The sequence below is a fragment of the Microcebus murinus genome, chromosome 16 (genome assembly GCF_040939455.1).
Source record: "Microcebus murinus isolate Inina chromosome 16, M.murinus_Inina_mat1.0, whole genome shotgun sequence".
In the NCBI taxonomy this organism is placed as follows: Eukaryota; Metazoa; Chordata; class Mammalia; order Primates; family Cheirogaleidae; genus Microcebus; species Microcebus murinus.
In genome coordinates, this window is record NC_134119.1 from 73,374,831 (window position 1) to 73,400,106 (window position 25,276).

Here is a 25,276-nt window from a genome sequence, read left to right on the forward strand (position 1 = left end):
GCACGCATGCTGCCGCGTGGCGGCGGTGCCGCGGCTCGGGACAAGAGGAGGCCCCACGGTGTGGGCTGTGGTGGCAGGCACCCCGGGGGGCGCTGAGGGTGGGGGCGATCCGCGGGACCCGCCGCCGCCACCGCAGTAGCACTCCCAGAAAGGGGACAGAATGAGAGGCAAAAAAAAAAGAAAAGTAAAGAAAAAAAAAAGCCTCCGGCACCCGGTATTCCCAGGCGGTCTCCCATGCAAGTACTAACCAGGACGGAAGCTGCTTAGCTTCGGAGATCAGAAGAGATGGGAAGCGTTCAGGGTGGTGTGGCCTTAGACGGCGGAGGGCGCCCCTGCCCCGCTCAAGAAGCCGAGTCTCACTGCACTTCCCCGCGATAGCTCTGCCCCGCGCCGGGCCGGGCCTGTTGAGTTCGCCGGTCGGACAGGGCCTGTTGAGTTCGCGGGACTGAGGTGAGGGACGGGGCGGGGTGGGGGGCTGTCTCTCCACACACAGACACACAGACACACAGACACAGACACACACACACACACACACGATGTGCCTCCACGGCTGGACCCGCCAAGGTGGGGACCTTCCAGCCCCCCTCCTCTCCTCACCTCGCCTCCTTCACCTACCCGCTCCCCACTCCCAGGGCGCCGGCCGCCGCTGACTGCGCACGCGTGGGGCGCTCGCCCTTTGCCCCCAGCCAGGGGCCGGCCTCGCGCACAACCCCTTTCACCTGCGCCCCCAGCCCTGTGGGTGGGCTGCCGCCTATTCCCCCGGGCCAGGGCTGCGGCACAGCGCATGGGGGAGGCGAGCGAGTGTAGGGGCGTCTCTCGGGATGTGTCCCATGGGTGGGGTGGGGTGGCGTGGCCTGTGGGGCGCTGAAGAAACCAGTCCCCTCCATCTCCTACCTCTGGAAAACCCCCAAGCCCTTGGAGAATGCCGGCACCGCGACCGTGGGGGCCGGGACCCTGCTCTGTGTCCTCCTGTGGCCCAGTCCAAGGGGCCTGGGCCTGGCCGGGGCTGCATTGGACCCCAACCACCCTGGGGTGTGGACTTGCTAAAAGTCGGCGATTAGATATTGGATTCGAGCTTCATTGAGGTCTTTTCACTAATGAATGCACCGAAAAGAGTTTCCTAATCCATCTGTGAGGGTGGCAACTGAAAGAGAATTTTAAAGCTGACAGAATAGGCGAGGAAAGGCATAGGAGATTTCCAAACCCAGTAAGGAAGCCTTTCCCGAAACGGAAGAAAGAAACGAGCAAACAGAAACACCGGTAGCCCGCCCGGATCAGAGTCTGCCCCTGAGAGAAAGTACCCTGACCAGGTTCACCCGTGGGTGGGTGGCGAGCTAGCGGCGTTCAGAAGAGCGAGGCCCGCAGTCTGTGCAGAAGACACCTGCACTCGGGTGTGTGTGGCGGCACAATTCCCAAGCAGCTCCAAATGGTAATCCAAAGAGAAACCAGGGAGTTCCCAACGCCCCAGGTGTCCGCAGCCCACGACTGGCTGCTGTGGGAATGCGAAGCCCGGCTCCTTGTCTCAGAGCGGGACAACCAGGAGGTGTGATGTCCACTCCGGGGGTTCCCAGGAGGATGAGGCTGAAGCTGGGACTTGGCCTGAAAGTGTCCCCTCGCATGGGCACCCCCTTCCGCTTCCGGCTCCTCTACCCCTGGTGCCCCTCCATCCAGGGGCCAGACCTTAAAAAATCACCCGCAAGAGAATCCTGGTCCCAAAGAAGCCCTCTGGGGGACCCGTGCTGAGAGAGCTTGTGGGCATGGCCCGCTGGGGCTCTGCCCGACCCAGGGCTGGGAGATGCAACCTCCCAGCTCTGGGTCCCTGCAGGAAGTGTTGGCAAGCACTGGGCCAGTCCTCCAAAGGCCCAGGTGCAGGGAGCCCAGGCCAAGCAGCCTGTGCAAGAAGCCACATGCCGTGCCACCCCGGGAACACGACTGCAGGTCACGGCCCCTCCCTCCCCCCACTCCTCTTCCTCCTCCTCCTCCTCCTCCTCCTCCTCCACCTCCTCCTCCCCACCCCCGACATGGCGCAGGGCTCAGAGACACCTCAGACGCTGCTACCAAAGTCCACAGGGCATCGGTTGCTACTCCAAAGCACCCGAGCAGACCGCGTTGTCCAGCCAGCCCCTGGGCCTCCCTGGGGTGCCCACACAAAAGTGCAGACAACCACCGGACTCGCAATGTCAGTTTGAGGATGTTTCTGCCACTCTAAGGACCCGCAGGCCAGCTGGGCCTTCGGGCAGGACAGAGAGCCCCGGAATCCGACGTGGAGAGCTGCGTGTACGTCCCCATCAGGAGGCGGTCCCCACCTCCCCGGCTCTCCCCTTGCGGGGAGCAGCAGCTGCAGGGCCTCAGGGAAGACACCAGGCTGGGCCCCCGCGGCACAGCGGGGCACCTGAGCCAGACTGCTGAGGCCGCCCTGCTGCCGGGTTCCCGGAGGGCTTCCTGGAAGCAGCGTCCACACCAAGCCCTTGGAAGGCCCAGGCGATGGAGGAGCCGGTCAGGCAGGGTCCTAGGAGGGTGACGGGCGGGGAGGAGCGTGTAAGGCAGGGGCAGAGGACGGTGACAGGCCGGGCGGGAAGGAGCCGGTCAGGCAGGGGCCCAGGACGGTGACCGGCCGGGTGGGGAGGAGCGAGTCAGGCAGGGGCCGAGGTGAGGGGCCGAGCGGGGAGGAGGGTGTCAGGCAGGGGCAGAGGACGGTGACAGGCCGGGCGGGAAGGAGCCGGTCAGGCAGGGGCCCAGGACGGTGACCGGCCGGGTGGGGAGGAGCGAGTCAGGCAGGGGCCGAGGTGAGGGGCCGGGCGGGGAGGAGGGTGTCAGGCAGGGGCAGAGGAAGGTGACAGGCCGGGCGGGAAGGAGCCGGTCAGTCAGGGGCCCAGGACAGTGACGGGCCTGGCCGGGGAGGAGCGCGTCAGGCAGGGGCAGAGGAGACGGGCTGGGTAAGGGTTAGGGTTACAGTTAGGGCACAATTCACAATCGCAAAGATGTGGAAGCGACCCGAGTGCCCATCCATCCAGGAGTGCATTAATAACATGTGGCGCGTGGACACCACGGAGTGCTATTCGGCTATGAGGAGCAGCGGTGAGAGGGCGCCTCTCGTGCTCTCCTGGCCAGAGCTGGAACCCGTTCCAGTAAGCCAAGTATCCCAAGAATGGACACACGAGCACCACGTGAGCGCGCTCACCAGCAAATTGGTAGGAACGGATGGACACCTAAGTGGACTGAGGGGAATCACCTTCATCGGGTGGGTGTCGGGCGGGCGTGGGGAGGGTGTGGACATACACATCCATTAGGGAGGGGGTGGGTGCGCACCAACTGGGGGATGGGCGCGCTTGGAGCTCTGACCCGAGGGGGGAGGCGGGGAAAGAGCAATGCACCTGACCTTAACCTTGGTACCCTCACAATAGGCTGGGAGAAAATGAGAAATAAATGAATAAGAAAACAGGGGCTGGGGGGCAGGGGCAATACATGTCACCTCAATGCTTGGACTCCCATCATCTGCTTGGAAAGAGAGAGAAAAGAAAATGCAATAATAGAGATAAGAGACACTTTTTAAGAAAATGAATCCGAAAAGAAAAGTAAAAGGAGGCCTGTGGAGCAGGTCTGGGTGTGACTCCGGATCCCCCAACATCTGGTGCCACCACCAAAGATTCCTAGGTGTAGCCCATAGAACCCCGAAAGCAACGGGACGAGTTCTGGTCACATACTCCCTCAAATTACATCCTGGAATGCTTCCGGAACTCCCTCCCCTCTCAGACTCTCAAGGTTTCCTCCAGCGTGTCGGTTCCCACAGACCAGACCTTTGGTCTGAGACCTGACAGTCCAGATGGCACGCATGCTGCCGCGTGGCGGCGGTGCCGCGGCTCGGGACAAGAGGAGGCCCCACGGTGTGGGCTGTGGTGGCAGGCACCCCGGGGGGCGCTGAGGGTGGGGGCGATCCGCGGGACCCGCCGCCGCCACCGCAGTAGCACTCCCAGAAAGGGGACAGAATGAGAGGCAAAAAAAAAAGAAAAGTAAAGAAAAAAAAAAGCCTCCGGCACCCGGTATTCCCAGGCGGTCTCCCATGCAAGTACTAACCAGGACGGAAGCTGCTTAGCTTCGGAGATCAGAAGAGATGGGAAGCGTTCAGGGTGGTGTGGCCTTAGACGGCGGAGGGCGCCCCTGCCCCGCTCAAGAAGCCGAGTCTCACTGCACTTCCCCGCGATAGCTCTGCCCCGCGCCGGGCCGGGCCTGTTGAGTTCGCCGGTCGGACAGGGCCTGTTGAGTTCGCGGGACTGAGGTGAGGGACGGGGCGGGGTGGGGGGCTGTCTCTCCACACACAGACACACAGACACACAGACACAGACACACACACACACACACGATGTGCCTCCACGGCTGGACCCGCCAAGGTGGGGACCTTCCAGCCCCCCTCCTCTCCTCACCTCGCCTCCTTCACCTACCCGCTCCCCACTCCCAGGGCGCCGGCCGCCGCTGACTGCGCACGCGTGGGGCGCTCGCCCTTTGCCCCCAGCCAGGGGCCGGCCTCGCGCACAACCCCTTTCACCTGCGCCCCCAGCCCTGTGGGTGGGCTGCCGCCTATTCCCCCGGGCCAGGGCTGCGGCACAGCGCATGGGGGAGGCGAGCGAGTGTAGGGGCGTCTCTCGGGATGTGTCCCATGGGTGGGGTGGGGTGGCGTGGCCTGTGGGGCGCTGAAGAAACCAGTCCCCTCCATCTCCTACCTCTGGAAAACCCCCAAGCCCTTGGAGAATGCCGGCACCGCGACCGTGGGGGCCGGGACCCTGCTCTGTGTCCTCCTGTGGCCCAGTCCAAGGGGCCTGGGCCTGGCCGGGGCTGCATTGGACCCCAACCACCCTGGGGTGTGGACTTGCTAAAAGTCGGCGATTAGATATTGGATTCGAGCTTCATTGAGGTCTTTTCACTAATGAATGCACCGAAAAGAGTTTCCTAATCCATCTGTGAGGGTGGCAACTGAAAGAGAATTTTAAAGCTGACAGCATAGGCGAGGAAAGGCATAGGAGATTTCCAAACCCAGTAAGGAAGCCTTTCCCGAAACGGAAGAAAGAAACGAGCAAACAGAAACACCGGTAGCCCGCCCGGATCAGAGTCTGCCCCTGAGAGAAAGTACCCTGACCAGGTTCACCCGTGGGTGGGTGGCGAGCTAGCGGCGTTCAGAAGAGCGAGGCCCGCAGTCTGTGCAGAAGACACCTGCACTCGGGTGTGTGTGGCGGCACAATTCCCAAGCAGCTCCAAATGGTAATCCAAAGAGAAGCCAGGGAGTTCCCAACGCCCCAGGTGTCCGCAGCCCACGACTGGCTGCTGTGGGAATGCGAAGCCCGGCTCCTTGTCTCAGAGCGGGACAACCAGGAGGTGTGATGTCCACTCCGGGGGTTCCCAGGAGGATGAGGCTGAAGCTGGGACTTGGCCTGAAAGTGTCCCCTCGCATGGGCACCTCCTTCCGCTTCCGGCTCCTCTACCCCTGGTGCCCCTCCATCCAGGGGCCAGACCTTAAAAAATCACCCGCAAGAGAATCCTGGTCCCAAAGAAGCCCTCTGGGGGACCCGTGCTGAGAGAGCTTGTGGGCATGGCCCGCTGGGGTTCTGCCCGACCCAGGGCTGGGAGATGCAACCTCCCAGCTCTGGGTCCCTGCAGGAAGTGTTGGCAAGCACTGGGCCAGTCCTCCAAAGGCCCAGGTGCAGGGAGCCCAGGCCAAGCAGCCTGTGCAAGAAGCCACATGCCGTGCCACCCCGGGAACACGACTGCAGGTCACGGCCCCTCCCTCCCCCCACTCCTCTTCCTCCTCCTCCTCCTCCTCCTCCTCCTCCTCCTCCACCTCCTCCTCCCCACCCCCGACATGGCGCAGGGCTCAGAGACACCTCAGACGCTGCTACCAAAGTCCACAGGGCATCGGTTGCTACTCCAAAGCACCCGAGCAGACCGCGTTGTCCAGCCAGCCCCTGGGCCTCCCTGGGGTGCCCACACAAAAGTGCAGACAACCACCGGACTCGCAATGTCAGTTTGAGGATATTTCTGCCACTCTAAGGACCCGCAGGCCAGCTGGGCCTTCGGGCAGGACAGAGAGCCCCGGAATCCGACGTGGAGAGCTGCGTGTACGTCCCCATCAGGAGGCGGTCCCCACCTCCCCGGCTCTCCCCTTGCGGGGAGCGGCAGCTGCAGGGCCTCAGGGAAGACACCAGGCTGGGCCCCCGCGGCACAGCGGGGCACCTGAGCCAGACTGCTGAGGCCGCCCTGCTGCCGGGTTCCCGGAGGGCTTCCTGGAAGCAGCGTCCACACCAAGCCCTTGGAAGGCCCAGGCGATGGAGGAGCCGGTCAGGCAGGGTCCTAGGAGGGTGACGGGCGGGGAGGAGCGTGTAAGGCAGGGGCAGAGGACGGTGACAGGCCGGGCGGGAAGGAGCCGGTCAGGCAGGGGCCCAGGACGGTGACCGGCCGGGTGGGGAGGAGCGAGTCAGGCAGGGGTCGAGGTGAGGGGCCGGGCGGGGAGGAGGGTGTCAGGCAGGGGCAGAGGACGGTGACAGGCCGGGCGGGAAGGAGCCGGTCAGGCAGGGGCCCAGGACGGTGACCGGCCGGGTGGGGAGGAGCGAGTCAGGCAGGGGCCCAGGACGGTGACCGGCCGGGTGGGGAGGAGCGAGTCAGGCAGGGGCCGAGGTGAGGGGCCGGGCGGGGAGGAGGGTGTCAGGCAGGGGCAGAGGACAGTGACAGGCCGGGCGGGAAGGAGCCGGTCAGGCAGGGGCCCAGGACAGTGACGGGCCTGGCCGGGGAGTAGCGCGTCAGGCAGGGGCAGAGGAGACGGGCTGGGTAAGGGTTAGGGTTACAGTTAGGGCACAATTCACAATCGCAAAGATGTGGAAGCGACCCGAGTGCCCATCCATCCAGGAGTGCATTAATAACATGTGGCGCGTGGACACCACGGAGTGCCATTCGGCTATGAGGAGCAGCGGTGAGAGGGCGCCTCTCGTGCTCTCCTGGCCAGAGCTGGAACCCGTTCCAGTAAGCCAAGTATCCCAAGAATGGACACACGAGCACCACGTGAGCGCGCTCACCAGCAAATTGGTAGGAACGGATGGACACCTAAGTGGACTGAGGGGAATCACCTTCATCGGGTGGGTGTCGGGCGGGCGTGGGGAGGGGGTGGACATACACATCCATTAGGGAGGGGGTGGGTGCTCACCAACTGGGGGATGGGCGCGCTTGGAGCTCTGACCCGAGGGGGGAGGCGGGGAAAGAGCAATGCACCTGACCTTAACCTTGGTACCCTCACAATAGGCTGGGAGAAAATGAGAAATAAATGAATAAGAAAACAGGGGCTGGGGGGCAGGGGCAATACATGTCACCTCAATGCTTGGACTCCCATCATCTGCTTGGAAAGAGAGAGAAAAGAAAATGCAATAATAGAGATAAGAGACACTTTTTAAGAAAATGAATCCGAAAAGAAAAGTAAAAGGAGGCCTGTGGAGCAGGTCTGGGTGTGACTCCGGATCCCCCAACATCTGGTGCCACCACCAAAGATTCCTAGGTGTAGCCCATAGAACCCCGAAAGCAACGGGACGAGTTCTGGTCACATACTCCCTCAAATTACATCCTGGAATGCTTCCGGAACTCCCTCCCCTCTCAGACTCTCAAGGTTTCCTCCAGCGTGTCGGTTCCCACAGACCAGACCTTTGGTCTGAGACCTGACAGTCCAGATGGCACGCATGCTGCCGCGTGGCGGCGGTGCCGCGGCTCGGGACAAGAGGAGGCCCCACGGTGTGGGCTGTGGTGGCAGGCACCCCGGGGGGCGCTGAGGGTGGGGGCGATCCGCGGGACCCGCCGCCGCCACCGCAGTAGCACTCCCAGAAAGGGGACAGAATGAGAGGCAAAAAAAAAAGAAAAGTAAAGAAAAAAAAAAGCCTCCGGCACCCGGTATTCCCAGGCGGTCTCCCATGCAAGTACTAACCAGGACGGAAGCTGCTTAGCTTCGGAGATCAGAAGAGATGGGAAGCGTTCAGGGTGGTGTGGCCTTAGACGGCGGAGGGCGCCCCTGCCCCGCTCAAGAAGCCGAGTCTCACTGCACTTCCCCGCGATAGCTCTGCCCCGCGCCGGGCCGGGCCTGTTGAGTTCGCCGGTCGGACAGGGCCTGTTGAGTTCGCGGGACTGAGGTGAGGGACGGGGCGGGGTGGGGGGCTGTCTCTCCACACACAGACACACAGACACACAGACACAGACACACACACACACACACACGATGTGCCTCCACGGCTGGACCCGCCAAGGTGGGGACCTTCCAGCCCCCCTCCTCTCCTCACCTCGCCTCCTTCACCTACCCACTCCCCACTCCCAGGGCGCCGGCCGCCGCTGACTGCGCACGCGTGGGGCGCTCGCCCTTTGCCCCCAGCCAGGGGCCGGCCTCGCGCACAACCCCTTTCACCTGCGCCCCCAGCCCTGTGGGTGGGCTGCCGCCTATTCCCCCGGGCCAGGGCTGCGGCACAGCGCATGGGGGAGGCGAGCGAGTGTAGGGGCGTCTCTCGGGATGTGTCCCATGGGTGGGGTGGGGTGGCGTGGCCTGTGGGGCGCTGAAGAAACCAGTCCCCTCCATCTCCTACCTCTGGAAAACCCCCAAGCCCTTGGAGAATGCCGGCACCGCGACCGTGGGGGCCGGGACCCTGCTCTGTGTCCTCCTGTGGCCCAGTCCAAGGGGCCTGGGCCTGGCCGGGGCTGCATTGGACCCCAACCACCCTGGGGTGTGGACTTGCTAAAAGTCGGCGATTAGATATTGGATTCGAGCTTCATTGAGGTCTTTTCACTAATGAATGCACCGAAAAGAGTTTCCTAATCCAACTGTGAGGGTGGCAACTGAAAGAGAATTTTAAAGCTGACAGAATAGGCGAGGAAAGGCATAGGAGATTTCCAAACCCAGTAAGGAAGCCTTTCCCGAAACGGAAGAAAGAAACGAGCAAACAGAAACACCGGTAGCCCGCCCGGATCAGAGTCTGCCCCTGAGAGAAAGTACCCTGACCAGGTTCACCCGTGGGTGGGTGGCGAGCTAGCGGCGTTCAGAAGAGCGAGGCCCGCAGTCTGTGCAGAAGACACCTGCACTCGGGTGTGTGTGGCGGCACAATTCCCAAGCAGCTCCAAATGGTAATCCAAGGAGAAGCCAGGGAGTTCCCAACGCCCCAGGTGTCCGCAGCCCACGACTGGCTGCTGTGGGAATGCGAAGCCCGGCTCCTTGTCTCAGAGCGGGACAACCAGGAGGTGTGATGTCCACTCCGGGGGTTCCCAGGAGGATGAGGCTGAAGCTGGGACTTGGCCTGAAAGTGTCCCCTCGCATGGGCACCCCCTTCCGCTTCCGGCTCCTCTACCCCTGGTGCCCCTCCATCCAGGGGCCAGACCTTAAAAAATCACCCGCAAGAGAATCCTGGTCCCAAAGGAGCCCTCTGGGGGACCCGTGCAGAGAGAGCTTGTGGGCATGGCCCGCTGGGGCTCTGCCCGACCCAGGGCTGGGAGATGCAACCTCCCAGCTCTGGGTCCCTGCAGGAAGTGTTGGCAAGCACTGGGCCAGTCCTCCAAAGGCCCAGGTGCAGGGAGCCCAGGCCAAGCAGCCTGTGCAAGAAGCCACATGCCGTGCCACCCCGGGAACACGACTGCAGGTCACGGCCCCTCCCTCCCCCCACTCCTCCTCCTCCTCCTCCTCCTCCACCTCCTCCTCCCCACCCCCGACATGGCGCAGGGCTCAGAGACACCTCAGACGCTGCTACCAAAGTCCACAGGGCATCGGTTGCTACTCCAAAGCACCCGAGCAGACCGCGTTGTCCAGCCAGCCCCTGGGCCTCCCTGGGGTGCCCACACAAAAGTGCAGACAACCACCGGACTCGCAATGTCAGTTTGAGGATGTTTCTGCCACTCTAAGGACCCGCAGGCCAGCTGGGCCTTCGGGCAGGACAGAGAGCCCCGGAATCCGACGTGGAGAGCTGCGTGTACGTCCCCATCAGGAGGCGGTCCCCACCTCCCCGGCTCTCCCCTTGCGGGGAGCAGCAGCTGCAGGGCCTCAGGGAAGACACCAGGCTGGGCCCCCGCGGCACAGCGGGGCACCTGAGCCAGACTGCTGAGGCCGCCCTGCTGCCGGGTTCCCGGAGGGCTTCCTGGAAGCAGCGTCCACACCAAGCCCTTGGAAGGCCCAGGCGATGGAGGAGCCGGTCAGGAAGGGTCCTAGGAGGGTGACGGGCGGGGAGGAGCGTGTAAGGCAGGGGCAGAGGACGGTGACAGGCCGGGTGGGAAGGAGCCGGTCAGGCAGGGGCCCAGGACGGTGACCGGCCGGGTGGGGAGGAGCGAGTCAGGCAGGGGCCGAGGTGAGGGGCCGGGCGGGGAGGAGGGTGTCAGGCAGGGGCAGAGGACGGTGACAGGCCGGGCGGGAAGGAGCCGGTCAGGCAGGGGCCCAGGACGGTGACCGGCCGGGTGGGGAGGAGCGAGTCAGGCAGGGGCCGAGGTGAGGGGCCGGGCGGGGAGGAGGGTGTCAGGCAGGGGCAGAGGAAGGTGACAGGCCGGGCGGGAAGGAGCCGGTCAGTCAGGGGCCCAGGACAGTGACGGGCCTGGCCGGGGAGGAGCGCGTCAGGCAGGGGCAGAGGAGACGGGCTGGGTAAGGGTTAGGGTTACAGTTAGGGCACAATTCACAATCGCAAAGATGTGGAAGCGACCCGAGTGCCCATCCATCCAGGAGTGCATTAATAACATGTGGCGCGTGGACACCACGGAGTGCTATTCAGCTAGGAGGAGCAGCGGTGAGAGGGCACCTCTCGTGCTCTCCTGGCCAGAGCTGGAACCCATTCCAGTAAGCCAAGTATTCCAAGAATGGACACACGAGCACCACGTGAGCGCGCTCACCAGCAAATTGGTAGGAACGGATGGACACCTAAGTGGACAGAGGGGAATCACCTTCATCGGGTGGGTTTCGGGCGGGTGGGGGGAGGGGATGGGCATACACCTCCATTAGGTATGGAGTGGGTGTGCACCGACTGTGGGATGGGCACACTTGAAGCTCTGACCTGAGGGGGGAGGTTGGGAGAGGGCAATGTACCCGACCTTAACATTGGTACCCCCACAATACGCTGGAACGACATCAGAGGTAAATGAATAAGAACACAGGGGGGAGGGGGGCACGGGCAACACATGTCACCTGAATACTTGTACTCCCATCATCTGCTTGAAAAGAGAGAGAAAAGAAAATCAATGATAGAGGTAGAGACACTTTTTAAAAATAATGAATCCGAAGAGAAAAGTAAAAGGAGGCCTGTGGAGCAGGTCTGGGTGTGACTCCGGATCCCCCAACATCAGGTGCCACCACTCTAGAATCCTACGTGTAGCCCATAGAACCCCAAAACCAATGGGACGAGTTCTGGTCACATACTCCCTCAAAATGACCTCCTGGCCTTCTTCTGGAACTCCGTCCCCTCTCAGACTCTCAAGGTTTCCTCCAGCGTGTCGGTTCCCAAAGAGCAGACGCTGTGAGGATCTTCCCTTATCCACACACCCACGGGAGACAGGCAGGCGGGGTCGTGTGTGGAACTGGCTGTGTCCACACACCTATGGGTGATGGTCAGGCAGGGCACAGTGTGGAACTTGCTGTGTCCACACACCCACTGGTGATGGGCAGGAAGGGCGCTGTGTGGACATGGCTGTTTCCACTGATTCACGGCAGACGGGCAGGTAGGGCGCTGTGTGGATCTGGGTGTGTCCACACACCCACGGGAGACGGGCAGGCAGGGCGCAGTTGGAACTGGCTGTTTCCCCACACCCATGGGATATGGTCAGGCCGGGCGCGGTGTGGATCCGGCTGTGTCCACTCACCCATGAGACGGGCAGGCAGGACTCAGTGTGGATGTTGCTGTGTCCACTCACCCATGGGAGACGGGCAGGCAGAGCTCTGAGTGGAACTGGCTGTGTCCACTCACCCACGGGAGATGGGCAGGCAGGGCGCAGTGTGGATGTGGCTGTATCCACACACCCACGGGAGACGGTCAGGCAGAATGCTGTGTGGATGTGGCTTGTCCACACACCCATGGGAGATGGGCAGGCTGGGCGCCTAGTGGATCGGGCTGAGTCCACACACCCAAGGGAGACGGGCAGGTAGGGCACAGTGTGGATGTGACTGTGTCCACTCACCCCCGGTAGACTGGCAGGCTGGGTGCAGTGTGAAACTGGCTGTCGGCACACACCAAAGGGAGACGGGCAAGCAGGGCGCATTGTGGACCTGGCTGTGTCCACTCACCCATGGGTGACGGGCAGGCAGGGCGCAGTGTGGAACTGGCTGTGTCCACACACTCACGAGAGATGAGCAGGCAGGGCTCAGTGTGGAACTGGCTGTGTCCACACACCCATGAGAGACGGGCAGGCCGTGCGCTGTGCTGATCTGGGTGTGTCCACACACCCTTGGGAGACTGGCAGGCCGTGCGCTGTGTTGATCTGGCTGAGTCCACACACCCACGGGAGACGGGCAGGCAGGACGCTGTGTGTAACTGGCTGTGTCCACACACCCATGGGTGACGGGAAGGCAGGGCACAGTGTGGAACTTGCTGTGTCCACACTCCCACCGGAGACTGGCAGGAAGGGCGCTGTGTGGACATGGCTTTTTCCACTGACCCACAGGAGATGGGCAGGCAGGGCGCTCTGTGGACTTGGCTGTGTCCACTCACCCAAAGGAGACAGGCAGGCAGGGCGCTGTGTGGATCTGGGTGTGTCCACACACCAACGGGAGACGGGCATGCAGGGCGCAGTTGGAACAGGCTGTGTCCACAAACCCTTGGAAAACGGTCAGGCAGGTTGCTGTGTGGATCTGGCTGTGTCCACACACCCAAGGGAGATGGGCAGGCTGGGCGCTGTGTGGAACTGGCTGTGTCCACTCACCCACAGGAGACGGGCAGGCATGGCTCAGTGTGGAACTGGCTGTGTCCACGCACCCATGGGGGTCGGTCTGGCAGGGTGCTGTGTGGATCTGGCCGTGTCCACACACCCACGGGAGACGAGCAGTCAGGGCACAGTGTGGAACTTGCTGTGTCCACATACCCACTGGAGACTGGCAGGAAGGGCGCTTTGTGTACATGGCTGTTTCCACTGACCCACGGGAGACAGGCAGGCAGGGCGCTCTGTGGATGTGGCTGTGTCCACTCTCCCAAAGGAGAGAGGCAGGCAGGGCGCAGTGTGGATGTGCCTGTGTCCACTCACCCACGGGAGACGGGAAGGCAGTGTGCAGTGTGGATCTTGCCGTGTCCACACACCCACGGGAGACGGGCAGGCAGGGCGCAGTGTGGATGTGGCTGTTTCCACTCACCCACGGGAGACGGGAAGGTAGGGCAGAGTGTGGAACTTGCTATGTCCACTCACACATGGGCGACGGGCAGGTAGGGCAAAGTGTGGATCTTGCCGTGTCTACACACCCACCGAGGATGGGCAGGCAGGGCGCAGTGTGGAACTGGCTTTGTCCACTCACCCATGGGTGATGGGCAGACAGGGCGCAGTGTGGATGTGGCTATGTCCACTCACCCACGGGAGACTTGCAGGCAGGGCGCAGTGTGGATCGGGCTGTGTCTACTCACCCATGCCTGACGGGCAGGCAGGGAACAGTGTGGATCTTGCCCTGTCCACACACCCACGGCAGACTTGCAGGCAGGGTGCAGTGTGGATCGGGCTGTGTCCACACACCCATGCGTGACGGGCAGGCAGGGCGCTGTGTGGATGTGGCTGTGTCCATTCACCCATGGGAGACGGGCAGGCAGGGCGCTGTGTGGATGTGGCTGTGTCCACTCACCCATGGGAGACGGGCAAGCTGGGTGCCGTGTGGATCTGGCTGTGTCCACTCACCCATGGGTGATGGGCAGGCAGGGCACAGAGTGAACTAGCTGTGTCCACACAAGCACAGGAGACGGGCAGGCAGAGCTCTGTGTGGAACTTGCTGTGACCACACACGCACGCGAGACGGGCAGGCAGGGCGCAGTGTGGATCTGGCTGTGTCCACTCACTCACGGGAGATGGGCAGGCTGGGTGCCGTGTGGATCTGGCTGTGTCCACACACCCACAGGAGACGGGCAGGCAGGGCGCAGTGTGCATCTTGCTGTGTCCATACACCCACGGGAGACGGGCAGTCGGGGCGCAGTGTGGATGTGGCTGTATCCACTCACCCATGGGAGACGGGCAGGTAGGGCGCAGTGTGGAACTAGCTGTGTCCACTCAAACATGGGTGATGGGCCGGCAGGGCACAATTTGGAACTGGCTGTGTCCACACACCCACCGGAGAGGGGCAGGCAGGGCTCTGTATAGAAATGGCTATGTCCACATACCCACGGGAGACGGGCAGGCAGGGTGCAGTGTGGATCTGGCTGTGTCCACTCAACCACGGGAGACGGGCAGGCAGGGTGCAGTGTGGATCTGGCTGTGTCCACTCACCCATGGGTGATGGGCAGGCAGGGCGCAGTGTGGAACTGGCTGTGTCCACACACCCATGGGAGACGGGCAGGCCGTGCGCTGTGTTGATCTGGCTGTGTCCACTCACCCACGGGAGACGGGCAGGCTGGGCGCTGAGTTGATCTGGATGTGTCCCCACACCGATTAGAGATGGGCATGAAGGGCGCAGTGTGGAACTGGGTGTGTCCACACACCCACGGGAGTCGGGCAGGCAGGGCGCAGTGGATCTGGCTGTGTCCACTCACCCATGGGTGACAGGCAGGCAGGGCGCAGTGTGGAACTGGCTGTGACCACACACCCATGGGAGACGGCAGGCCGTGCGCTGTGTTGATCTGGGTGTGTCCACACACCCATGGGAGACTGGCAGGCCGTGCGCTGTGTTGATCTGGGTGTGTCCACACACCCACGGGAGACGGGCAGGCAGGGCGCAGTGTGGAACTGGCTGTGTCCACTCACCCACGGGAGACGGGCAAGCAGGGCTCTGTGTGGAACTGGCTGTCTACACAGCCCATGGGAGACGGTCAGGCAGGGCACTGTGTGGAACTTGCTGTGTCCACACACTCACCAGAGACAAGCAGGCAGGGCGCAGTGTGGATCTGGCTGTGTCCAATTACCCATGGGTGACGGGCAGGCAGGGCGCTGTGTGGATCTGGCTGTGTTCACACACCCACGGGAGACGGGCAGGCAGGGAGCAGTGTGGAACTGGCTGTGTCTACACACCCTCAGGAGACGGGCAGGCACGGCGCTTTGTGGATCTAGATGTTTCCACACAACCATGGGATACGGTCAGGCAGGGTGCTGTGTGGATGTGGCTGTGTCCACACACCCACGGGAGACGGGCAGGCTGGGCGCCGTGTGGATCTGGCTGTGTCCACACACTCCCGGGAGACGGACAGGCAGGGCACATTGTGGATGTGTCTGTGTCCACTCACCCACAAGAGATGGGCAGGAAGGGCGCAGTGTGGAACCGGCTGTGTCCACTCACCCACGGGATACAGGCAGGTAGGGTGCAGTGTGGATCTTGCCGTGTCCTCACACCCACGGGAGACGGGCAGGCAAGGCACAGTGTGGAACTGGCTGTGTCCACTCACCCATGGGTGACGGGCACACAGGGCACAGTGTAGAACTGGCTGTGTCCACTCACCCACGGGAGACGGGAAGGCAGGGCGCAGTGTGGATCTGGCTGTGTCCACTCACCCACGTGAGACTGGCAGGAAGGGTGCTGTGTGGATGTGGCTGTGTCCACTCACCCACACGAGATGGGCAGGCTGGGCACCGTGACAATCTGGCTGTGTCCACTCACCCACGGGAGACGGGCAGGCAGGGTGCAGTGTGGATCTGGCTGTGTCCACTCACCCACGGGAGACGGGCAGACAGGGCGCTGTATCTGGCTGTGTCCACACACCCATGGGAGACGTGCAGGCTGGGCGCCGTGTGGATCTGGTTGTGTCGACACACTCATGAGAGACGGACAGGCAGGGCACTGTGTGGATCTGGCTATGTCCACTAACCCACGGGAGACGGGCAGGCAGGTCGCGGCGCTGTGTGGATCTGGCTGTGTCTACTCACCCACGGGAGACGGGCAGGCAGGGCGCTGTGTGGATCTGCCTGTGTCTACTCAGCCACGGGAGACGGGCAGGCAGGGTGCAGTGTGGAACTGGCTGTGTCCACTCAACCACAGGAGACGGGCAGGTAGGGCACAGTGTGGATCTTGCCGTGTCCACACACTCATGGGAGACGGGCAGGCAGGGCCCAGTGTTGAACTGGCTGGTTCCACTCACCCAGGGGTGTCGGGCAGACAGGGTGCAGTGTGGAACTGGTGTGTCCACACACCCACGGGAAACGGGAGGCAGGGCGCAGTGTTGATGTGGCTGTGTCCACTCACCCACGGGAGATGGGCAGGCAGAGCGCAGTGTGGAACTTGCTGTGTCCACACACCCATGGGAGATGGTCAGGCAAGGTGCTTTGTGGATGTGGCTGTGTCCACTCACCAATGGGAGACGGGCAGGCTGGGCGCCGTGTGTATCTGGCTCTGTCCACTCACCCACTGGAGATGGGCAGGCAGCGCGCAGTGTGGATCCTGCTGTTTCCACTCAACCACGGGAGACGGGCAGGCAGGGCGCAGTGTGGATCTGACTGTGTCCACTCACCCATGGGTGATGGGCAGGCAGAGCTCTGTGTGGATCTGGCTTTGTCCACACACCCAATGGAGACGGGAAGGCAGGGCGCTGTTTGGATCTGGGTGTGTCCACTTACCCATGGGATATGGTCAGGCAGGGCGCTGTGTGGAACTGGCTGTGTCCACTCACCCACAGGAGACAGGGAGGCAGGGCGCAGTGTCGATCTTGCCGTGTCCACACAGCCACGGGAGACGGGGAGGCAGGGCGCAGTGTGGATCTTGCCGTGTCCACACACCCACGGGAGACGGGATGGCAGGTTGCAGTGTGGATGTGGCTGTGTCCACTCACCCACGGGAGATGGGTAGGCAGGGCGCAGTGTAGATCTGGCTGTTTCCACTGACTCACGGTAGACGAGCAGGCAGGGCGCTGTGTGGATGTGGCTGTGTCCACTCACGCACGGGAGACGGGCAGGCTGGGCGCCGTGTGGATGTTGCCGTGAACACACACTCACGGGAGACGGGCAGGGAGGGCGCTATGTGGATCTGGCTCTGTCCACTCACCCACGGCAGATGGGCAGGCAGGGCGCTGTGTGGAACATGCTGTGTCCACACATCCATGGGAGATGGTCAGAAAGGGTGCTGTGTGGATGTGGCTGTGTCCACTCACCCACCGGAGACGGGCAGGCAGGGCGCGGTGTGGATCTGGCTGTGTCCACACACCCACCGGAGACGGGCAGGCAGGGCGCGGTGTGGATCTGGCTGTGTCCACTCACCCATGGGAGACGGGCAGGAAGGGTGCTGTGTGGATGTGGCTGTGTCAACACACCCACGGGAGACGGGCAGAGAGTGTGCTGTTTGGATCTGGCCAGAAAGGGTGCTGTGTGGATGTGGCTGTGTCCACTCACCCACCGGAGACGGGCAGGCAGGGCGCTGTGTAGATCTGGCTGTGTCCACACACCCACCGGAGACGGGCAGGCAGGGCGCGGTGTGGATCTGGCTGTGTCCACACACCCATGGGGGACGGTCAGACAGGGTGCCAGACTTTTGGTCTGAGACCTGAGAGTCCAGATGCCACGCATGCTGCCGCGTGGCAGCGGTGTCGCGGCTTGGGACAAGAGGAGGCCCCACGGTGAGGGCTGGCGCGCCAGGCACCACGGCGGGCGCCGAGGGTGGGGGTCACCCCCACCCCGGCCGCTGCCGCCCTCCCAGAAAGGGGACAGAACAAGAGGCAAAAAAAAGAAGAAGAAGAAGAAGAAGCCTGTGGCACCCGGTATGCCCAGGCGGTCTCCCATCCAGGTACTAACGATGGCCCGACCCTGCTTAGCTTCCAAGACCAGATGAGATAAGGGGCATTCAGGGTGGTGTGGCCACCCTCTGTGCTTCCCCGCCGCCTCCTCCAGCCCCAGGCCCCGTGGGCTCCCAGGGAAGGAAGGGGGTGATGGGCGGGGCGGGGCAGGGTGGGGGGCTGTCTCTCTATACACACACACACACTCACACTAACACAAGATGCGCCTCCATGGCTGGACTCGCCAAGGTGGAGCCCTTCCAGCCCCCCTCGTCTCCTCCCCCGGCCTCCATCACCTACCCGCTGCCCACCCCCAGCCCGTCGCCACCGCTGACTGCCCACAGCGCGCCGCGCCAGATGCTCGCCCTTTGACCCCAGCCAGGGGCCGCCCTCCCCCACAACCCCTTTCAGCTGCGCCCCCCCCTCGCCCTGTGGGTGGGCTGCCGCCTATTCCCCCGGGCCAGGGCTGGGGCACAGCGCAAGGGGGAGGGGAGCCAGTGTATGGGGACTCTCTCTGGGGATGTGTCCCATGGGTGGGGTGGGGTGGGGTGGCGTGGTTTGTGGGGCGCTGAAGAAATCAGTCCCCTCCATCTCCTACCTCTGGAAAACGCCCAAGCCCGTGGAGAACTGCCGGCACCGCTTCCTGGGGGCTGGGACCCTCCTCTGTGTCCTCCTGTGGCCCGGTCCAAGGGGCCTGGGCCTGGCCGGGGCTGCATTGGACCCCGACCACCCTGGCGTGTGGACTCGCTAAAAATCGGCCATTAGATATTGGATTCCAGCTTCATTGAGGTCATTTCACTAATGAGTGCACCGGAAAGAGTTTCCTAATCCATCTCTGAGGGTGGCAACTGAAAGAGAATTTTAAAGCTGACAGAATAGGCGAGGAAAGGCATAGGAGATTTCCACACCCAAAAAGGAAGACTTTCCCGAAATGGAAGAAAGAAACAAGCAAACAGAGACACAGTTAGCCCCCCGGATCAGAGTCTGCCCCTGAGAGAAAGTACCCTGACCAGGTTCACCTGTGGGTGGGTCGCGAGCTGGCGGCATTCAGAAGAGCGAGGCCCGCAGTCTGTGCGGAAGACACCGGCACTCGGGTGTGTGTGGCGGCACAATTCACAAGCAGCTCCAGATGTTAAGCCAAGGAGAAGCCAGGGAGTTCCCAACCCCCGAGGTGTCCTCAGCCCACGACTGGCTGCTGTGGGAATGCGAAGCCCGGCTCCTTGTCTCAGAGCGGGGATCCCAGGAGGATCAGGCTGAAGCTGGGACTTGGCCTGAAAGTGTCCCCTCGCATGGCCACCCCCTTCCCCTTCCTGCTCCTCTACTCCTGGTGCCCCTCCATCCAGGGGCCAGACCTTAAAGAGTCACCCGCAAGAGAATCCTGGTCCCAAAAGAGCCTTCTGGGGGACCGGTGCTGAGAGAGGTTGTGGGCATGGCCCGCTGGGGCTCTGCCTGACCCAGGGCTGAGAGATGCAACCTCCCAGCTCTGGGTCCCTGCAGGGGAAGCGTTGGCAAGCACAGGGCCAGTCCTCCAAAGGCCCAGGTGCAGGGAGCCCAGGCCAAGCAGCCACATCCACCGGACCCTCAATCTCAGTTTTCGGATGTTTTTGCCACTCTAAGGACCCGCAGGCCAGCTGGGCCTTCTGGCAGGACAGAGAGCCCCGGAATCCGATGTGGAGAGCTGGGTGTACGTCCCCACGAGGAGGCGGTCCCCACCTCCGCGGCTCTCCCCTTGCGGGGGGAAAAGCAGCCGCGGGGCCTCAGAGAAGACACCAGGCTGGGCCCCCACGGCACAGCGGGGGCACGTCCCCCGCAGGCCACTTAGCCATGGCCGCCACCAAAGATTCCTACGTGTAGCCCATAGAACCCCAAAAGCAACGGGACGAGTTCTGGTCACATACTCCCTCAAAATGACATCCTGGCCTTCTTCTGGAACTCCCTCCCCTCTCAGACTCTCAAGGTTTCCTCCAGCATGTCGGTTCCCACAGAGCAGACCTTTGGTCTGAGACCTGACAGTCCAGAAGCCACGCGTGCTGCCGCGTGACGGCGGTGTCGCGGCTTGGGACAAGAGGAGGCCCCACGGTGCGGGCTGGGGCGCCAGGCACCACGGCGGGCCCTCAGGGTGGGGGTGACCCCCACCCCGGGCCGCCGCCTCGCTCCCAGAAAGGGGACAGAACAAGAGGCAAAACAACAACAACAAAAAAGAAGCAGCCTACGGCACCCGGTATTCCCAGGCGGTCTCCCATCCAAGTACTAACCAGGCCAGACCCTGCTTAGCTCCCGAGATCAGACGAGGTCAGGCGTGTTCAGGGTGGTGTGGCCCTAGACGGCGGAGGGCGCCCCTGCCCCGCTCAAGAAGCCGAGCCTCTCTGCGCTTCCCCGCCGCCTCCTCCCGCCCCAGGCCCCGCGCCGGGCCAGTCTGTTGAGTTCACAGGCCAGGTCCGGTGGGCTCTGAGGGACAGGGGTGACAGGCGGGGAGGGGCGGGGCAGGCAGGGAGCGGCGGACCGGGGTGGGGGGCTGTCTCTCTCTATACACACACACACACACACACTCACACTCACTCACTCACACTCACATAAGATGCGCCTCCACGGCTGGACTCGCCAAGGTGGAGACCTTCCAGCCCCCTTCCTCTCCTTGCCTGGCCTCCTTCACCTACCCGCCCCCCACCCCCAGCTCCTGGCCGCCGCCACCGCCAATTGCGCACGCGCGGGTTGCCCGCCCTTTGACCCCAGGCAGGGGCCGCCCTCCCCCACAACCCCTTTCAGCTGCGCCCCCAACCCTGTGGGTGGGCTGCCGCCTATTCTCCATGGCCAGGGCTGGGGCACAGCACATAGGGGAGGGGAGCGAGTGTATGGGACGTCTCTCTCTCTCTCTAGGGATGTGTCCCATGGGTGGGGTGGCGTGGTTTGTGGGGCGTGGTTTGTGGGGCTGCATTGGACCCATCAGCTTCGTTGAGGTCATTTCACTAATGAGTGCACCGGAAAGAGTTTCCTAATCCATCTGTGAGGGTGGCAACTGAAAGAGAATTTAAAAGCTGACAGAATAGGCGAAGAAAGGCATAGGAGATTTCCACACCCAGTAAGGAAGCCTTTCCCGAAATGGAAGAAAGAAACGAGCAAACAGAAACACCGGTAGCCCGCCAGGATCAGAGTCTGCCCCCGAGAGAAAGTACCCTGACCAGGTTCACCCGTGGGTGGGTGGCGAGCTAGCGGCATTCAGAAGAGCGAGGCCCGCAGTCTGTGCAGAAGACACCTGCACTCGGGTGTGTGTGGCGGCACGATTCACAAGCAGCTCCAGATGTTAAGCCAAGGAGAAGCCAGGGAGTTCCCAACGCCCCAGGTGTCCTCAGCCCACGACTGGCTGCTGGGGGAATGCGAAGCCCGGCTCCTTGTCTCAGAGCGGGACAACCAGGAGGTGTGACGTACACCCCGGGGTTCCCAGGAGGATCAGGCTGAAGCTGGGACTTGGCCTGAAAGTGTCCCCTCGCATGGCCACCCCCTTTCCTTCCTGCTCCTCTACTCCTGGTGCCCCTCCATCCAGGGGCCAGACCTTAAAGAGTCACCCGCAAGAGAATCCTGGTCCCAAAGGAGCCTTCTGGGGGACCCGTGCTGAGAGAGGTTGTGGGCATGGCCCGCTGGGGCTCTGCCTGACCCAGGGCTGAGAGATGCAACCTCCCAGCTCTGGGTCCCTGCAGGGGAAGCGTTGGCAAGCACAGGGCCAGTCCTCCAAAGGCCCAGGTGCAGGGAGCCCAGGCCAAGCAGCCTGTGGAAGAAGCCACCCCGGGAACACGACTGCAGGCCACGGCCCTTCCCACCTCCTCCTCCTCCTCCTCCTGCTCCTCCACCCCCCCCCCGACCTCCCACCCCCCCCCCGACATGGCGCAGGGCTCAGAGACACCTCAGACACTTGCTACCCAAAGTGCAAAGGGCATCAGTTGCTCCACCAAACCCCCCCCCCCCAGGTAGCCCAAGAATGGACACACGAGCACCACGTGCTCGTGCTCACCAGCAAATGGGTACGAACCGATGGACACCTAAGTGGACACAGAGGAATCACCTTCATCGGGTGGGTGTCGGGCGGGTGGGGGGAGGGGATGGGCATACACCTCCATTAGGAATGGGGTGGGTGCGCACCGACTGGGGGATTGGCGCACTTGAGGCTCTGACCCGAGGGGGGAGGCTGGGAGAGGGCAACGTACCTGACCTTAACATTGGTACCCCCACAATACGCTGGAACAACATCAGAGGTAAATGAATAAGAACACAGGGGGGAGGGGGGCGCGGGCAACACATGTCACCTTCATACTTGGACTCCCATCATCTGCTTGAAAAGAGAGAGAAAAGAAAATGCAATCATAGAGATGTCGACGGAAAAAAGCCAAACTCTGTAAAATAATTTTAAAGAGATTTATTCTGAGCCAAATTTGAGGACCATGACCCGGAGCCACTGCCTAGAGGCCTTGGGCAAGTGGACTCGCTGTGGCTGGGCTACAGTTCAGTTTTATACATTTTCAGAGAGGCAGGGGTTACAGGCAAAGTCACAAATCAATACATGAGAGGCATACATTGGTTTGGCCCAAAAAAGGTGGGACATCTCGAAGCGGGGGCTTACAGGTTATAGGTGGGTTTAAAGATTCTTTGGCTGGCAATTGGCTGAGAGAGTTAGTCTTTATCTAGAAGACCAGAAAAGATATGCTTACTTTAAGATAAGGGTATGAGCACTCTGGGAGGTCCAGACAGGAGGACACTTTAAATTTACAATAGGCGCCTGCTAGGATGTTTTAAGATGGTTTAAATTTAAGAATAGGCATCTGCTAGGATGCTTGAGTTAAGACAGGGGCTTCTTATTTTTTAGGTGATGTTAATGCCATACCAGAATCAGGTCAGGAAGTAAACCACTGCTTCGTTTGGTTAACAAAAGCCGCTTAGTGGGAATTTACTGTTTGTCAGCCTAACCCTGCTGGCCTCCTTACCATTTGCCAGCCTAACCCAGCTGGCCTCCTTAGGAAGGAGTTTTTAGCAAAAAATTAGAGTTCAGTCCTCAGTTCCCCCTGTTGGCCAAAGATTATTCCATGGAATGCATATGTAGGCCAATAACTAGCATGAGGTCCCACGGTGCTAGGAAGGCTCATTCCTAGAGATGTCTGGTCCCATGGTGCTAGGAAGGCTCATTCCTAGAGTTGTCTATCTGGTCGCATGGTGTTGTGAAATAGGCGGTGTTATATCTTAGGGGGGGGACATGACTCCACTTGATTTAATAGCCAATTGTTAAAGGGGGCCAGATAGAGTCAGGCCTCCGGCCTACTCTGAAAAAAAAACATCTTGAACCAGATCTGTTTTGCGAGCTATCATGATCTGGGCCTTTGATTGATTTTTTTTCCTTTTCCTGTATCTGGTATAGCATTTACAGGAAACTTAATAAGAGTCATAGGTAGAATCAGAAGGTAACAAGCAGCCTAACCAGCCAAAAAAATCCTTTGCATGCATCATCATATTTTTTTTAATCAGACTTACAATGCGTTTACCCTCTGTATCAACAGTCAATTGAACTTTATGGTAAATTTTATTTGAGGATTACAAAACTGATACCAATTCAGAATCTAATAAATTTAATTTTTCCTCTGGACAATTAGTCTCCATAGGTATAACATCCTGAGGAGGGCATAAATTAAACTTGAGAAACATTTGATCTTTAATATTTTAAAGGCAAAGTTATAAAACTAATTTACCTACAACTTGTAGCAAAATATAAGCATTATTAACAATTAAGCTAAGGAGGAAATTTAGTAATTTATAGTAAGGTGGCTGATAAATTACTTATTATATTTCTTTTTGGATAAATCCATAACTGATAAAAATTATACTTAGTAAGTTCTAAGTCTATAGGAAGCAGAGAAAGACTTTTATGATTGGGATGGCTATCTGCAGCATGTGGCCTGAAAAGACGGAGTATCTTATTTAGTATTCCTTTAGGCTTTTGTGTGTCCCTCCTTCATCTGGAGGGTCTAAACTAATTCCATCCCTCAGAATTGGCCCTTACAATCTGGCACGCCCCCTCTTCCAAGATATTCCCTGGGCTTAGAGGGAGGACATTTGAACAGGGCTTTGGCAGATTTCTATGGTTTTAAGGTCCCAGAGATCAGGTAAACTTGCTAATTACTTAAAATTTGTCAGGACTCTGGAAAACAAAATAAAAGAGTTAGTAATGTTTTAAATAAAGAGTCTTTATATGAAAATTTAGTTCCGTCTCATGAGGTTTGAATTAGCTATACTCATGGTCATATCAGATTTTTAATTAAAGTCTTGGAATTTCGTTTTCTTTTAGTCCAGTGGTATATATAATCTCCAAAGTTATTAGAAACCAGTATTTAAGTGGATTTGTCAGTCCTTTCCATGGCCTTTACTTGAAGAAGCCAATTTTAGACTTAGCCAGAAAGAATCATTTTCTGAGATGAATCAAAGTAAAATAATAACTTAAAAGATGATAAAACTTGACCAGCCATGGTTACAGAGAGTCCAAATTGGTTATTTTGTGACATATAGCAATTTACCTAATAACCATAATTATTACTGATAACACATACCAAGACATGTCAATATTTTACAATACTAGTATATTAATAATATACTTATAAGTACAGCCCAAAGAAAGTTAAACACCATTTTATATTTGATAATGTTCCCTGGATAGTTTTGACACATTAAAATAAATCTAAAGTCTGTCTTAGACTTTTGGTGATCCTAATGTGTAAAAAGCTAGTTTAAGGTCAAAAGGCTGGATTCAGAATTTAAGTTTTGGAAAGGTTGTCAAATATCAAAGGCTTAAAGCATTTGTGCATATATAATCACAAACCACTATAAAATAATTTAACAAAGAGATAGATATCAAATAAATCTAAAGGTGATAAAGTTATATGGATACAAATCTTAACCCTTTTTTAGTTTTTCTAGTTAGTCAAAACCTAATAAAGAGAGCACAGAGATTATCTGACAAAGTATAAAATGTTTTACCAAAGCATAAAATGCCAATTACCAAAATTAAACAAAAACCTTTTGTACTACACTACCTTTTATATTAAGAGGAAAAAAAACATGTTATAAAATCAAAATGAGTACACATCATGTTATTTCATTAAGAGTAAATTAATATTGACAGAAATCTTTGTTTTAGCCAAAATTTTTTAATAAATTTTTTATAAACTTCATCCTCACCTGCACGTACCACAAACCATTTACAAAACATACCTTAAAACTTTCGATTTTGTCCTAACATTCCCTTTTTCTAAATAACCATTCATTTTAGGACAAAAATTTCATGCAAGATCCTTTCTTTACATTATTCTTTCTGTTTAACCTTTCTTACCAAAATATATTTCTATATTCATTGTCCCTTTACATCTTTTTCTTACACAAGTGGAATTTTGTAT

General features: G+C 59.5%; 2 pseudogenes; both read right to left on the minus strand.

Moving 5' to 3' along the window:
- Nucleotides 1–17,819: 17,819 nt before the first annotated feature.
- On the minus strand, nucleotides 17,820–17,939 carry LOC142861400 (uncharacterized; annotated as a pseudogene).
- Nucleotides 17,940–20,055: 2,116 nt separating this feature from the next.
- LOC142861327 (uncharacterized) lies at nucleotides 20,056–20,174 on the minus strand (annotated as a pseudogene).
- Between the last annotated feature and the right edge of the window lie 5,102 nt (nucleotides 20,175–25,276).